The sequence below is a fragment of the Lycium ferocissimum genome, chromosome 11 (assembly GCF_029784015.1).
Source record: "Lycium ferocissimum isolate CSIRO_LF1 chromosome 11, AGI_CSIRO_Lferr_CH_V1, whole genome shotgun sequence".
Classification (NCBI taxonomy): Eukaryota; Viridiplantae; Streptophyta; class Magnoliopsida; order Solanales; family Solanaceae; genus Lycium; species Lycium ferocissimum.
In genome coordinates this window covers 31,062,796-31,078,906 of record NC_081352.1, presented here as the reverse complement: position 1 = coordinate 31,078,906, position 16,111 = coordinate 31,062,796, and the positions used below count along the sequence as shown (strand labels likewise).

At 33.4% G+C, this 16,111-nt stretch overlaps 2 pseudogenes; both read left to right on the top strand.

Annotated features, from left to right (window-relative positions):
• Window positions 1-5,670: 5,670 nt before the first annotated feature.
• On the top strand, window positions 5,671-7,143 carry LOC132038230 (putative UDP-rhamnose:rhamnosyltransferase 1; annotated as a pseudogene).
• A 3,716-nt stretch (window positions 7,144-10,859) lies between these two features.
• LOC132038229 (soyasaponin III rhamnosyltransferase-like) lies at window positions 10,860-12,138 on the top strand (annotated as a pseudogene).
• Window positions 12,139-16,111: the final 3,973 nt, after the last annotated feature.

The following is a 16,111-nucleotide window of genomic DNA, read 5'->3' as shown; positions in this document are numbered from 1 at the left end:
TCTAAGCTACTAAATAATATCATGTGTGTGATATTTTCGATTTTGACACATAGAGTTGTGGTTCAAATATTTAAAGATATCACTAACTTCCAGAACATTAAAATATTTACACTAATATTGGAAAGTTCAAATACATTACTATGAGATACTCTTTGGTATGCATGCTATTATAAGAAGTGTTACAAACTAGCAGGGGATTGTAACGTAATTTAATAAAAGATATTAAATTGAATTGAGAAATTATACTAAATAAAGAACACTGTTAGCACAAACTAGAAAAGAAATAACAGTGTCATACACAATAAGACACAGGAAATATATGTGTATGATCGTATGCAAATAACTTTCCGTTTGGGCAAATGAGTATTGTATTCTGTAATTGAATTTGCATGGTGCACGTTAAGACATCTGGTGCCGGCCATGTGTTCCGTGGTTTTGAAGCGCGGAAATAGAAAGCAAGGGTGTATGTACCACTATAAGTACGGCTTCAAATGAACCCATAACTTTCAATGCAAAGCATACATAAATTTATGTGTAAATAGTAGACATGAACCTATAATTTTAAAAATATAATGGGTTCAATGCTAAGAATTTTAAAAGATTGAACTATAGAGTTTAAATCCTGAATTCGCCTTTGCGACACACCCTAGAAGTCTTTCATAAACGAAAAGTTGGTCCTTTCATAAATTTAGGTGATTGAAGGAATATGCAGTGCAGGTTCTTCAGCATATCTTGATTCAACAAAAGGAAGGAATAAATCAAGAAAATGAAGTCATAGTGAAGTGTTTGGCCTCTCATGTGAAGGTAAAGACCATTTAACAAAAATGGCCACATGGTCTTCTTTTTTTCAGCATATTCAAATGAATTATGCGAATGTCAAGTGACTATATAATGGTGGTGAACAAATGAGAAGCTACTCAAGGAAATTTCAAGAATTGAAGATTAATGTAGCACAAGAATGGCAGGCTATTCTCCTTTAGCAAGAATGCTATGCTTTTGCATAACTTTGTTTCTTGCCAAGGGAGAATTTCCCTACGTTTCTTCAGTTCCAGATTGCTGAACAATCAACAAAAATGTAATAAAATTCTTATAATACTTTTAGCAATGAAGGTGTTGAAGACATAATTAAGAAATAAAAAAGATGGTCACATACTTTAACGCAGTATCTGAGTAAACAGAGGTTTTGGATTCAACTCCCCCAGGCAACAGAGGTTTTGGATTCAAGTCTCCCAGGCTCCCATTATTTATCAAAAAGAATTTTCATGTGCTTGGCTTAAAGAATCGGGCCCACACGTGAGGGGCATGTTAAGACGTTATTAAGTAAATAAAGAGAAGTGAACTTTCTATGACATCTTCAACTTTTAGATTAGATAGTCACACACTTTAGCGACATAAATGGATTTCCTTCCCTTGGATAAGGGAATGGGTTCAGTGGGATTCTTGACAGGGCAGCCTTTGCGTTACTACGGCTCTTAGTCTCTTTCCTCTCGTACCATGCCTGTTGAAAGTTCCTTGCCTTTTCCCTCTTCCTGTAGGTCGAGTCTCCTTTTCAGTCGCCCTCTCACTTCGTTCGAGCTGAATTACATCCACCCTCTCACGGGAATCTTCTTCTTTATAATACGTACGAGACTACCAAATTAGAAAGGAGTTGTACTTAACTAACAAAGAAATCTGGCTTTGACTATCTTGGCTCTTTGGCATCGGACGTAACAAGATGGCAGCAAAGGGGTTGGCATGATAACCTAGTCATGGATCCTATGTGCAGACGAAATCAACATGCGGGACAATGAATGGGACTAGAACAAAGAGTTGGTACTTAGGGTGGACGTTGGGGCCGTCGGATTGAATATAAAAATTTGGGATTTACGATTTTCGGATTGAAGAAATTACAATCCAAATCCAATCCAAATAAATTCGGATTGGGTCGGATTTTTTAAGTTCGGTTTCAGGTTAATCGGTTTGGATATTTCGCATTTTCGGTTTTGACTTTTAAGCCTCCAAGGTAGGCTTAGTTTATTAGATTCAAAACTCATGTGCCGCAGTTACCAAGTTACAGGTCTTAGCATAATGTGAAACCAAATATGTTGATTCAGCAAGAGTTGTTACCACTAAATCAAGAGGTATCAATTCACATAGTATTCTACATTACTTTATTTGTTTCATTAGAAGCTGTCTTATTCTTAAAGTAGTGAAGTAAACTCCACCTTTGCAAGCTTTATTGTTTACTTTGGTAGAAAATTTTATATTGGACGTAATATTATAATGGGTAGGGCTGTAGCGTACTAATACTAATCGATTGTCTTTGGAATAATTAGTATTGGACACATACAGTATCGGTAGGGCTAAATATAAGGTATAAAATTGTTTGCACTAAACCCAATTTCCAATCCGAAATCCAAAAATTATAAAAATAAAATCCTAAATCCAATCCATAATCCAAAAATCTAAACCAAATATACAAAATATTCGGATTTCGATTTGGATTTCAAGTTGACCCAAACTATGCCCACCCCCTAGTTTGGTACAACAAGCTTGCAAAAGTCAAAGGTTGTCAGATGTGTTATACTCCCTCTGTTTCAATTTATGTGAACATGTTACTATTTGGGGAGTCTACGAGGTGGCTCTTTGGCCATGTTTTTCATACATTTTTTCTAAATTATTTGAATTATAAATTATCATGACTTAAACTACTTTTTACGTAGTTTTTAAATATATAAATTTTATTTTTACAAACTTGAAAAATCTATGTTAAAATTTATGGTCAAGGTTATAAAGTTTGACCCTCGTACTCCAAAAAGGTTAACATAAATTGAAATGGAGGCAGTATAGGTGTAACTTTGTACTTAGTCAGAGAGGTGGGAAAATCGTGAGGCATTCTACAAGTAATACTAAAAAGAAATGTGAGGGTTTCAAAAGAGTATTCAAGAGTCTAATTAGGCTTGAGAAGTATTATTGTGGCATTGATTGGCTTGTGATATTGTCGAGTGGAAGTGGGATTTGGATGAACTGTAGCCATAGCAAGTGAGGGTGTGCTTTGTATGTTTTGTATTAATGTAAAGGTGGGGATTTTCCCCTTGTGTTCTTTATTTTCGTTGCAATATTAATCTAACTACCGAAAAATAATTTAACGGTTATCTAGGCTGATGAGTCAAGTTGGGACATAGAAATTAAGTCGCTGGATGGCAAGGCTAGATGACTAGATCTTTCTCTAACCAAGAAGAACAATTTTAAGACCTTTTCCCTATATAATATAGGTCCATTAGTGACTAATCGGGCAAATATTCAGTCAACATTGTGGCGAGGACATGAATGAATCAAACTTTTAACAAAAGATAAAGCTCGGCCTTTACACAAAATACGAAGACGAATCTGGACCTTTTCTCTTGTTTGGTAATGAAAAAATAGTTCCTTTTCTTGTCCCCTTCCTCTATTTTTACAAGTTTCCAAGTTTTTCATATATAACTAGTAAAAAAAGAGGTAGAATATCATTGGAATATCTTGACCTTCCAATTAGAAGTAAAGTGTATTTTAGAGTTTATGATCAGAATTATGTCACCATTAACAAATCATTGTGACACTTCTGATAAAGCAACAAAAAACCTAAGTCCAATCTTTATTTTTGTACAGCATAATATCTCAAAAGGGTAAAAGGCAGGGATCTCTAAAGCTTTTGACCAAGATTCTATGAAAAAAGAAATTAAAGTCATGAGAATATATAGCTGTTGTATAGCCTTAATGGCATTTATTGGTATATGCTTTCTTGTTATCTTAGGATGTCCGACATTAGGAGCCAAGTTTTCTATGGAAAGGCGTTCTCCTTTTGAGAATGAAAGTGACGCCAACCTATGTTGTTTCGAACTCTTCAAAAATACCGGTGGTTATGTATCGGATTCTCCAAAAGTAGTGCATTTTTGTATAGTCCGTGCAATATAAACACCTATATACAATTTCAAATTGAGCAATTTTGTTCTGTCGTCAAACTTTTGGTCTAATATTACTTGTGTCGTTATTTTTGCCGTTGACCCCCTAATGGGACGCCAATTTGAGGGTAATTTTAATCGTAGCAAAAGGTTGAGGAGTAAATTTGTAATATCATTTTTCTCAAAAAATTTGGAGATGGAGTCCATCCATTTAACGCATTGGAGCTCCATTAAAGGCAGTAATAAAGGCGAAACAATTTGATATATAACGGCAAGGTTATGAACCGAACAAAAGTGTAACGAAGCAAACTTGAAAAATTTATCTAGTACAAGGGGCAAATTTGGACATTTCCCCGCAACGTCATCGCCTCGCTGCAAGGGGGTTCATAAGAATCTCCTTATACGGAGAATTACATTGTAAGGCTATAACTATTTTCTCTATATATATAGTAGATGTTAAATCTCATTAGTTTCTTTGTATATTTACCCTTTTGTACACTAAAATACAAGACGATAACAAAGTCATGATGGAGTTATATGTTCTATTGGCCACCATGGGAATGTTAAGATTCTTTTAATATAGACAATAGCCATATGGCATTCTTTTCTTCAGCATATATCCAAGTGAATTATGCGAATGAAGTGACTATATAAATGATGGTGAACAAATATGAAGTATGTCAAGGAAATTTCAAGAATTGGAGCACAAGAATAGCAGGCTATTCTCCTTTAGCAAGAAAGCTATGCTTTATGCATAATATTTTTCTTGCCAAGGGAGAATTGCCCTGCATTTCTTTAGTTCCAGATTGATGAACAAATCACCAATAATATTTAATTAATTGGTTCTACTTCTTTCTCAAATGGAACCATATATGTCCATACAAAATCCAATATCTCGTAAAGGGATTTCTTTTTTACTCCCTCTTAAATATTAAATTTTCTCACGTTTTAGGTATTTGAGATGGTTGAGAATATGAATAATTAAATAAAAATATACTCTCTCTAACAATTATATAGATTTAAAAAGATAGATATATAGAAAGATGGATTACTTGGCATTATCATTTAAGTCACCTAATTAAATCATAGTTTTTTTTTTTTTAAAAAAAAAAAGATAAATGACTTTCCCAGACATAGAGAGTGCCACGTCATCTCTCTTTAAGTCCAAAAATATATGTAGATAGAATTACCTGTCATTATCATTTAACTAATCACCTAAATCATAATTTAAAAAAGAAAAAGACAAATGACTTTCCTAGTCATAGAGAATGCCACATCATCTCTCCATAATAATATAGATGTATAAATAGATTACCTAAAACTATTATTTAAGTCACCTAATTAATCATAATAAAAAAATATATACATATATAAATGACTTTTCTAGTCGTAGAGAGTGCCACATCACCTCTCTTATCTCCAATTAGATAGATATAGATATGATTATCATTTAAGTCACCTAAATCATAATATAAAAAGGAAAAGATAAATGACTTTCCTAGTAGAATGATATAGATATATAGATAAATAGATTACCTGCCAATTTCATTTAAGTAACCTAATTAAATCATAATTCAATGACTTTCCTAGTAGAATGATTTAGATATATAGATAAATAGATTACCTGCCATTTTCATTTAAGTAATCTATTTAAATCATAATTCAATATATGGAAAGGGACGTTAATTTTTCCCTCACTATGCACTTGAAACAACATAGAGCAAAAAGATTCATTCAAACAAACAAAACAATGAACAAGAGAAAAGATGGTGTTGTTCATGTTGCAATGTTGCCATGGTTAGCATTTGGTCACATGCAGCCCTTTTTTCAACTTTCTATAGCTCTAGCCAAAGAAGGAGTTCACGTTTCTTTCCTTTCCACCCCCAAAAATATTAAGAGACTCCCTAAAGTTCCCATTAATTTAGCATCACTAGTAAATTTAGTTGAATTTCCATTGCCAAAAGTTGATGATTTGCCTGATGATGCTGAGGCATATGTTGACATTCCTTATGAGAAAATAGGCTATTTAAAAGTAGCTTATGATCTCCTTCAAGAGCCAATCAAGCGATTCATCACGCGCGAAAGGCCAGATTGGATCATCATCGATTTTAATGCCAATTGGATAGTTAAGATCGTTCGAGATCTTGATATCCCCCTCATTAGCTTCAGCGTCTTCACTGCTGCTTTAAGGGTCTTCTTCGGGCCCCAAAAGCCTCGACTTCCTATTCATCCCTTTTAGAAAGATCAGAGCCATCACTTGAACTTTTGACAACACCACCACCATGGGTGGATTTCCCATCGATGGTCGCTTACCGAAAATACGAAGCTATGAAAATGATAGCTGTCCTACAAATTGGAGAGAGTGCTACACGCGAAACTTTAGTGGGACATGATCCAATAGACGACGCGTATAGAATTGTGGCTATACGTACTTGCACTGAAGTGGAAGGCGATTACTTAGAGACACATAAGAGAATCCATGGGAAGCCACTGATTCCAATCGGATTACTTCCACCCGAAGAATTACCAAAATGAAAGAACTTCCAGATTGAAGATTTCCAAATGGCTCGACCGACAAAAGCCAAGATCCGTTGTGTTTGTGGGATTTGGGAGTGAATGCAAATTTAGTAAGGATCAACTATATGAAATAGCAAACGGAGTACAACTCTCAGGACTACCGTTTATGTGGATAATTCAGAAGCCCGAATGGGCTTCGAACGATGCTGATGCTTTGCCATCGGGCTTTGGCAAAGCAACGAAAGGGAGAGGGTTGGTGCACATTGGCTGGGCCCCACAGAAGGAAATTCTGGCACATTCATCAATTGGAGGATCTCTTTTTCATGCAGGATGGGGTTCGACCATTGAAACTTTACAACATGGTCATGTTCTTGTGGTGTTGCCTTTCATTTTCGATCAGGGATTGAATGCAAGATTACTAGTAGAGAAAGGCGTGGCGATTGAAGTGAAGAGGAACGAAGAAGATGGATCGTTTAGTGGAAATGACATAGCAATGTCATTAAGAGAAGCTATGGTTTCAGAGGAAGGGGAAGAGCTAAGAGCTCGAGCAAAAAAGGCTGCTGCTATTTTTGGTGACCGAAAGCTTCAAGACTCCTATGTTAGAAATTTTGTCGAGTATTTGAAAAGTAATGGTGAGATGAAGGCTTAGTCATCAACTAGCAAATTACAAATAAATGTCTATGCGCTCAATGCATTTCAACATGATGATATAATCATACTTCCTCTTGCTTTTCAAGTATTATATTGAAATGAATCTATAATTTGGTTTAATAAGATATTACTCCTTCTATTTCAGTTTATGTGACATTATTTCTTATTAGTCCGTTCTAAAAGAATGATACATTTTATATTTGGACACTGTTGGAAGAAATAAAATTTCATAGATTTAGGTGATACATAAATTATATATCTTAGTTCATGTATTAGGAAATAATTTAAAGAAGCCTGCATCGAATCTTTCATTTTTATTTTTTTTTGTACGTATAGCAGCATAATACCACAAAAGGGAAAAAGACAGATATCTATAAAGCTTTTGACCAAGATTCCATGAAAAAGGAAAGTCATGAGAATCTCCATAGCTGTTGAATAGCCTTAATGGCATTTATTGGTATATGCTTTCTTGTTTTCTTAGGATGTCCGATATTAGGAGCCAAGTTTTCTATAGAAAGGCATTCTCGTTTTGACAATGAAAGCGACAGCTATATACAATTCCAAATTGAGCAATTTTGTGCGGTCGTTAAACTTAAATAAAATTTTATTTCTTCCCTTGACCCCTAAAGGGACGCCAATCTGGGGGTAAATTGTAGTCAAAAGTTGAAGGGTAAATTTGTACTATCTTTTCTCAAAAAAATTGGACGTGTGGAGTCCCCCCATTTTACGATGGAGCTCCATTAAAGGCAATAGCAAATACGAGACATTTTGATATATAACGGCAAGGTTATGAATCGACCAAAGTATAATGAAGCAAAATCAAACAATTTTATACAGTACAAGGGGAAAATTTGGGCATTTCCCTTAAAAGCTATCGTTTAAAAGGCTATAGAATCGGCTAAGTTCATCCATAATCTTCTTATAGAGAATTACATTGTGAAGCTGAAATTATTTTCTCTATATATATAATAGATGTTAAATCTTTTTGATCTTTTCGTATATTTATTTCCTTATAAATTAAAAAACGAGACGATAGCGAAGTCATGATGGAGTTATATGTTCTATTGGCCTCTCATGTATGTGAAAGTAAAGATCCTTTAATAGCCACATGGCATTCTTTTCTTTAGCATATCCAAATGAATTATGCGAATTTCAAGTGACTATATAAATGGTGGTGCACAAATATGAAGTGTCACAAGGAAATTTTAAGAATTGGAGCACAAGAATAGCAGGCTATTCTCCTTTGGCAAGAAAGTAATGCTTATGCATAAATTATTTTTTCTTGCCAAGGGAGAATTGCCCTGCATTTCTTTAATTCCAGATTGTTGAACAAATCAACAAAAATCACCTTTAGCAAGAATTGGAGCACAAGAATAGTCAAAAAGGTAATTCTCCTTTCATTCATAGAAATTATGATTTCTTTATGCATAATAGTTTTCTTGCCTAAGGGTTTTGGATTTCTTTAGTTCGAGATTGTTATAATCAAATCAACAATGATGTTAATTAATTGTTTCTAATCTTTTCGAAGTAATAGAATGGAACCATATATGTCCTTACAAAATCTTTTTTTAAATAGGATAATGGGCCCGCCCCTCCAGCCTTCTCCACTTAACTAAATACTAGAATATTATCTAGAGCAGGGTTTGAACTCGTGACGTGCGCCTAACCGATACATCACGTGTTGCGCTCTTACCACTAGATCAAAGCCCCGGGAGCTCCATACGAAATCAATATCTCATAAAGGGATTACTTTTCTACTCCCTTTTAGAATTTTAAATTTTCTCTCACTTTAGGTGATTTGTGATGATTGAGAATATGGTTAAGTAAATATAAGTATACTCTTTCTAACAACTTAATTAAGCTTTTAGTGAAAAGGGAACAAAATAAATGACTTTTCTAGTCTTAAAAAGTGTCACGTCACTTCTCTTATGTCCAGAATTACATGGATATATAGATAGATTACTTGCCATTGTCATTTAAGTCACCTACTTAAGTAATAAATTTAAAAGAAAAAGATAAATGACTTTTCTAGTCATAGAGAGTGTCACGTCACTCTCTTTAGTCCAGAATTGTATGTATATATATATATATATGTGTGTGTGTGTGTGTGCGCGCGCGCGCGCGCAGATAGATTATATTACCTGCCATTATCATTTAAGTCACCTAAATCATAATTTAAAAAGGAAAAAGATAAATAACTTTCCTAGTGGAATGATATAGATATTAGATAAAAAGATTACCTGCCATATTGTCATTTAAGTAACCTAATTAAATCATAATTCAATATATATAGAGGGACGTCTTTCCCTCACTATGCACTTGAAAAAACATAGAGCAAAAAGTGCATTCAAACAAACAAAACAATGAACATGAGAAAAGATGGCGTTGTTCATGTTGCAATGTTGCCATGGTTAGCATTTGGTCACATGCAGCCATTTTTCCAGCTTTCTATAGCTTTAGCCAAAGAAGGAGTTAATGTCTCTTTCATTTCTACTCCCAAAAACATTAAGAGACTTCCCAAAATTACCCCCAACTTAGCACCACTAGTAAATTTAGTGGAATTTCCATATATATAATAGCCAAAACTTTTTGATGATAGGTGCCTTTTTAAAAAAACGATGATAGAGTCAATGGAGTTATATGTTCATTCCTCTCATGAGAAAGTAAAGCTACTTTAATAGCCACATGGCATTCTTTTCTTTAATATCCAATCATGCGATTCATCACGCGACTATATAAATGGTGGATCATCGTTGATATTAACACAATTGGATAGTTGAGATCGGAGCACAAGATCTTGACATCCCCTCAAGAAAGTAATGCTTTATGCATAAATTTTTTTTTGCCAAGGGAGAATTGCTTCATCGGGCCCCAAATCAACAAAAATCACCTTTAGCAAGATGGATCATGCAAGAATAGAACTTTTGACAACACCACCACCATATTTTTCCCATCGATGGTCGCTTACATTTCTTTAAATACGAACAAATGCACAATTTATTAATATGTTTCTACATCTTGGAACCAGAATGCTCGCGCAAAACTTTTTTAAATGGGACATGATCCTACTATAGACCACTTAACAAAATATAGAATTGTCTATACGTAGCACCGAACTCTGGAAGGTGACATACGTGTTGAGACCACTATAAAGAAGCTCCATACGAAATCACAATATCTTGCTAAAGGGATATTACCCCTTTTAGAATTTTAAATTTTCTCTCACTTTAGGTGATTTGTGATGATTGAGAATATGGTTAATAAATATAAGATACCTTGTGTTTTAATTAATTTATATATAATGCAAAATAAATGACTAGTAAAATCATACTATCTTATGTCCGAAATATGGATATATATAGATAGATTACTTGCCATTGTCATTTAAGTCACCTACTTAAGTATAAATTTAAAAAAAAAAGATAAATGACTTTTCTAGTCAAGAGAGATGTTTGTCTTTACATCTCTTATAGTTTGGCGATATATATATATATATATATATATATATATATATATATATATATATATATATATATATAGATTATATTACCTGCATTATCATTTAAGTCACCTAAATCATAATTTAAAAAGGAAAAAGATTTTTCCAAGTGGAATGATATAGATATTAGATAAAAAGATTACCTGCCATATTGTCATTTAAGTAACCTAATTAAATCACAATTCAATATATATAGAGGGACGTCTTTCCCTCACTATGCACTTGAAAAAACATAGAGCAAAAAGTGCATTCAAACAAACAAAACAATGAACATGAGAAAAGATGGCGTTGTTCATGTTGCAATGACATTGCCATGGTTAGCATTTGGTCACAGCGATTTTTCCAAGGAAGGGGATAGCTTTAGCCAAAGAAGGAGTTAATGTCTCTTTCATTTCTACTCCCAAAAACATTAAGAGACTTCCCAAAATTACCCCCAACTTAGCACCACTAGTAAATTTAGTGGAATTTCCATTGCCAAAACTTGATGATAGGTGCCTTTTATGAAGGTTTAGACATTCCTCATGAGAAAGTCTACAAAAGTAGCTTATGATCTCTCTAATCAAGCTTATTCATCTTCATGCTTGTTGGATCATCATTGATATTAACTCCAATTGGGTAGTTGAGATTGGTCGAGATCTTGACATCCCCCTCATTAGCTTCAGTGTCTTATCCCTATTGAGGATTATTTTCATTATTAATGGAAGACCGCCCGGCCACCCCAAGATGGATTTTGCTATGATTGAACTTTTGAAACACCACCACCAATGGGTGATTTCCCATCGATTCGCTTATCGAAAATAAAAATGCAAGTGATTATATGCTACATCCCTTGAGAGAATTGTTGAATTGCTTATCCTACTTTTCCTCTTATAATTTGGCTATACGTACTTGCACCGACTAAGATAATTTAGAGACCATATAAGAATCTTGGGAAGTTTATTCCGAGATTGCTTCCTATGAAATATTACCCCTGGATGAAAGAACTCTTGCCGGTCAGCCAGAGTGGCAGAAGATTTCCAAATGGCTCGACCGACAAAAGCCAAGATCCGTTGTGTTTGTGGGATTTGGGAGTGAATGCAAATTTAGTAAGAATCAACTATATGAAATTGCAAACGGAGTACAACTCTCAGGACTACCGTTTATGTGGATATTCCCTAAACTTATGTAATGCTTTGCCATCGGGCTTTGGCGAAGCAACGAAAGGGAGAGGGTTGGTGCACATTGGTTGGGCCCCAAGGGTACATTCATCAATTGAGGACTCTTTTTCATGCCGTTGGGGTTCGAAAATTGAAACTGTGTAATAAGGTCATGTTCTTGATTTTATTTTCGATATATAATGCAAGATTACTAGTAGAGAAAGGCTTGGCGATCGAAAAAAAAAGAAGATGGATCTTTTTGTGGAAATGACATAGCAATGTCATTAAGAGAATTCGATGGTTTCGAGGAAGGGGAAGAGCTAAGAGCTACAAAAAGAATGACCGAAAGCTTCACGACTCCTACATTAGAAATTTTGTGGAGTATTTGAAAAGTAATGGTGAGATGAAGGTTTAGTCATCACCTAGCAAATCACAAATCGTAGTATACCTAGTTCTCTCTATCTCTTATTTTCTTCATGCTTGTTAGTTAGTAAAGGTTTGTTACCTCATTACTTTGGTAGGTACATAATTTAATATTATCCATATAAGGGATTATTTTCATTATTAATTGAAGACTGTGGCCACCTCGGGCATATGATGGAATAAAAGCTACCCATTAATGGGTGATTACATTTGAAAAAAAAAAAAAAAGCAAACTGAATTTTGTAGTATTTTGATAAGAATATATGTCATCATAATAAATCATTCCGACACTTATGCAGAGGTGGAACTAGCTTATAAATTACGGATTTATGTGTGTTAAATATGGTCCACCTCCAAGACACTATTAATTGTAGATTCCAAGAGGAAAAACATTGGCTGTATTGGGATGGATTCCCCTAAACTTATTAACCTCTACATCAGGGGCGCAGGCAGAGGGGTGCAAGGGTATTCAATTGAACCCCGTTAGTTGAAAAATTAGACTGTGTAATAAGGTAGAAATGATTTTATTTACATATATATAAGTTGTCGAATCCCCTTGTCAAAAAAAAATCTTTTTGTTTTAATCTTATTTGAATTCCAGGCTCGCCACTGCTCTAGATTATACAAAAAGAATAGTTAGCTGACATAAAAATTTGTCTTATCATATCTAAACTTTATACTAGCTACGCATTTGAGCTTTGTCTAGTTAAAAGGCCAAGTGTAAACTGTTGGTAATATAAGGAGTACCAAAAGACTAGTTATTGCTTATCCCATTGTCCTGATTTGGGGATTCCATTATTCGTTGACATCAATGTGAAACCAATAGGTTTTTCCTTAAACCTTGTATATGTATTAAAAAATTCACCAAATATCTATACATATTTGACTATGAGCTCAATTATTATTATAGTATCTATTTTATTTGAGTTTTATCCCATCCGAGACCATTCATAAACCATATATTTTAAATTATGTATTAAAAAATTCACCAAATATCTATACTCTTGACTATGAGCTTAATCATTTCTTTTGTACGTATGAACTCATATAATATACCACAAATCATTTCTTTTGGGGGGAAAAAAAAAAGGGAAAAAGAGGGCGATCTCTAAAGATTTTGACCATGATTCCATGAAAAATGAAAGTCGCGGGAATCTCTAGTCGTTGAATAGTCTTAATGGCATTTATTGGGATATGCTTACTTGTTATCATACGATGTCCGATTTAGGAGCCAATATTTCAATTGCTAGGCATTCTCCTTAATTGGCAAAGAAAGCGACGCCTATGTACAATGTAAAATTTCAAATTGAGCAATTTTATCCTCCGTTAATTTTTGGTCGAACATTGCTCACAATTCATGCCGTTAGGAAAAATCTTATTTCTGCCCTTGACCCCTAAAGGAAAGCCAATCGAAAGGTAATTTTAAATCATAGTCAGAGGTTGAAGGTTAAATTTGTATAAAATTTTCCCGAAAAATTTGGACTCGTGGAATCCACCCGTTTTATGTTGGATACCCGTAAAAGGCAATGGCAAGTGCAAGATAATTTGATAATGGCAAAGTTATGAATCGACCAAAAGTGTAATGGAGCAAAAACTAACAATTTTATATGGTGCAAGGGGCAAATTTGGACCTTTCACTAAAAGCTAGACCGGGGTAGATTTAGGTGCTACAAGGGGTTCATCTGAACTCCCCTTCTTCGAAAAGCGATAGTACAAAGTGAAAATTATTTAATTGGTATATATATACATATAGTAAATGTTGAATCCCATTGACTTCTTTATATGCTTACATCTTTATAAATTAAGAAAACGAGACGATATACGATATTATATGTATACTAAATGGTGAAGGAATTGGGACCAATTGGCCTCTCATGCATGGGAATATAACGACCCTTTAATAAAGAGAATATCCAAATGAATTTTACCAATATCAAGTGAAAATCTTGGAATTAAAGGTAGAAAGAAGAGGCAATAATTGGGGCACAACCGTCAAAGTACACATTATGAAGAAATTGCATGATTTGCCTTTCAAATGGGCTGGTCTTTAACTTTTGCCTTTCAAAATCAAATCTATGCCATATTAAGAAAAATAAAATTGTGTGCAAAATTATTTAGCACAAAATTTGCACCACATTTTATTATAACTTATTGTATATTATGATGAGAAAATATATATTTATGTCCCACAAAAAATATTAATTTTGAGGGATAAAAATTAAAGACCGCACAAAATAGGGACAAAAGTGCAAATGATTTCATATTGTTCATTTTTACACCAAAAATATATATTTACCCGAAGACCTTTGGCTTCACGGTTTTGTGTTTTTGGGCTTTTTAAGCCCTATAACACCTCCATGGTTGAATTTATTGGGGAAATAACCTATATATAAAAATTAAAGACGGCACGCAAAAGTGCAAATGACCCTTTCATGTTGTTCATTTTGGTCACACATCTTTGGCTTTTACCACCAATCTAACCCCACTATATCATTATATAGCCCATCTAGTTTACTAATCTGTATCATTGTTGTATAGATAATGTATATGTCCTGTATACACACACACACACATATATAAATAAACTTTATAAACATATTGTATATGCATTGTATAAACACATGAAATCAACTCAAATTATAGTGTATATAATGTATAGATACATACTACTACTATATATAAGAGGCAATGTAATGAGTTTTGTAGTACTTAGTTCCATTGTAACTATTTAGTTGACCCAACCAAATTGGTTTACTCATCCAAATTGTCCTTAGAGTCGCTACTTATTACTTCATATACCAAGTATGCTTCAATAAATCAAGATACTTCAAAATCCTTTTTGATAGTATATATTTTTGCTATATCTTATTTTTGCCCCTACTTTATTTCATTTTTACTTAGGTTGGCAAAATCAATTTAGCCAATGTAATCAATTTTGAGCCCTTTAAAAATGCTAAAAAGGTTGTAAATAGTAATGATGTCATCTAATAAAAATAACTATGCGCAAAGATAATCTAAAATGGAGATGATAATAACTTTGAAGAACTCATTTGGTACTGGAAGAGTACTCTGTCCATCAAATTTTCTTTAGTAATTCTTAAATTACCATTAAATTTCTCTTGATCTTATTTTTTGTCAAAAAAAATATTCTGAAAATATAAAGTTAAATTTAATGATAAAACACAACTATACAATAGAAAATAAATTTTAAAACTATTTAATAGTTAAAAGATTAAAATCTTGGAAAATAAAAGAAAAAGAACCTTTAAATTTTATTAAGTGGGATAGAAAAGAGGAAAAGATGCTTACCAAGTGATCAACTCCTCAATCCCACCCATAATTATTAAATATTGATAATCACATCCTTCTTTTCTTGGAAACAATTTAATTTGTCAGAAATCATATAATCCTTAATTGCTTGAGTAAGGGAATTTTCTTTTAAGATTAATGCATGAATGAGTTAATGACAAACTAAATCAATTCTTAAACTTTGTTTCAATGAATTCAATTTATTTTGAATTTCATCTAAATCTAGACTTTAATCGCCATATTTGTTTAGCATAAACCATTGTCACATGAAATTATGAGTAGTTAATCAATGAATAGCAAAACATGCTATTCCAACCTCTAACTAGAAATTATATGCTCACAAATTCATAAAATATTAAAATGTCTTTTTCAATTTTTAACTATATTCAATTTGAAATCATTTTGCATACTTTAAATTATGTTACTAACATCAAGTTATCTCTGTCTCTTTGATATCTATTTATTGTAACGACCCATTTGGTCGTTTAACACTTTTAGGCATAATATTCCTAAAAACACCCTTTTCGTGGTCAAATCTTCGTCTATAGTACGATAACGGGTGATTAGGTTATTTAATTGACGAGTTTTAGTCCTCATTTGACATGCGAGGACGAATGTTCCTAAAGGAGGGGAACGTCACACTCCATAATAATCCT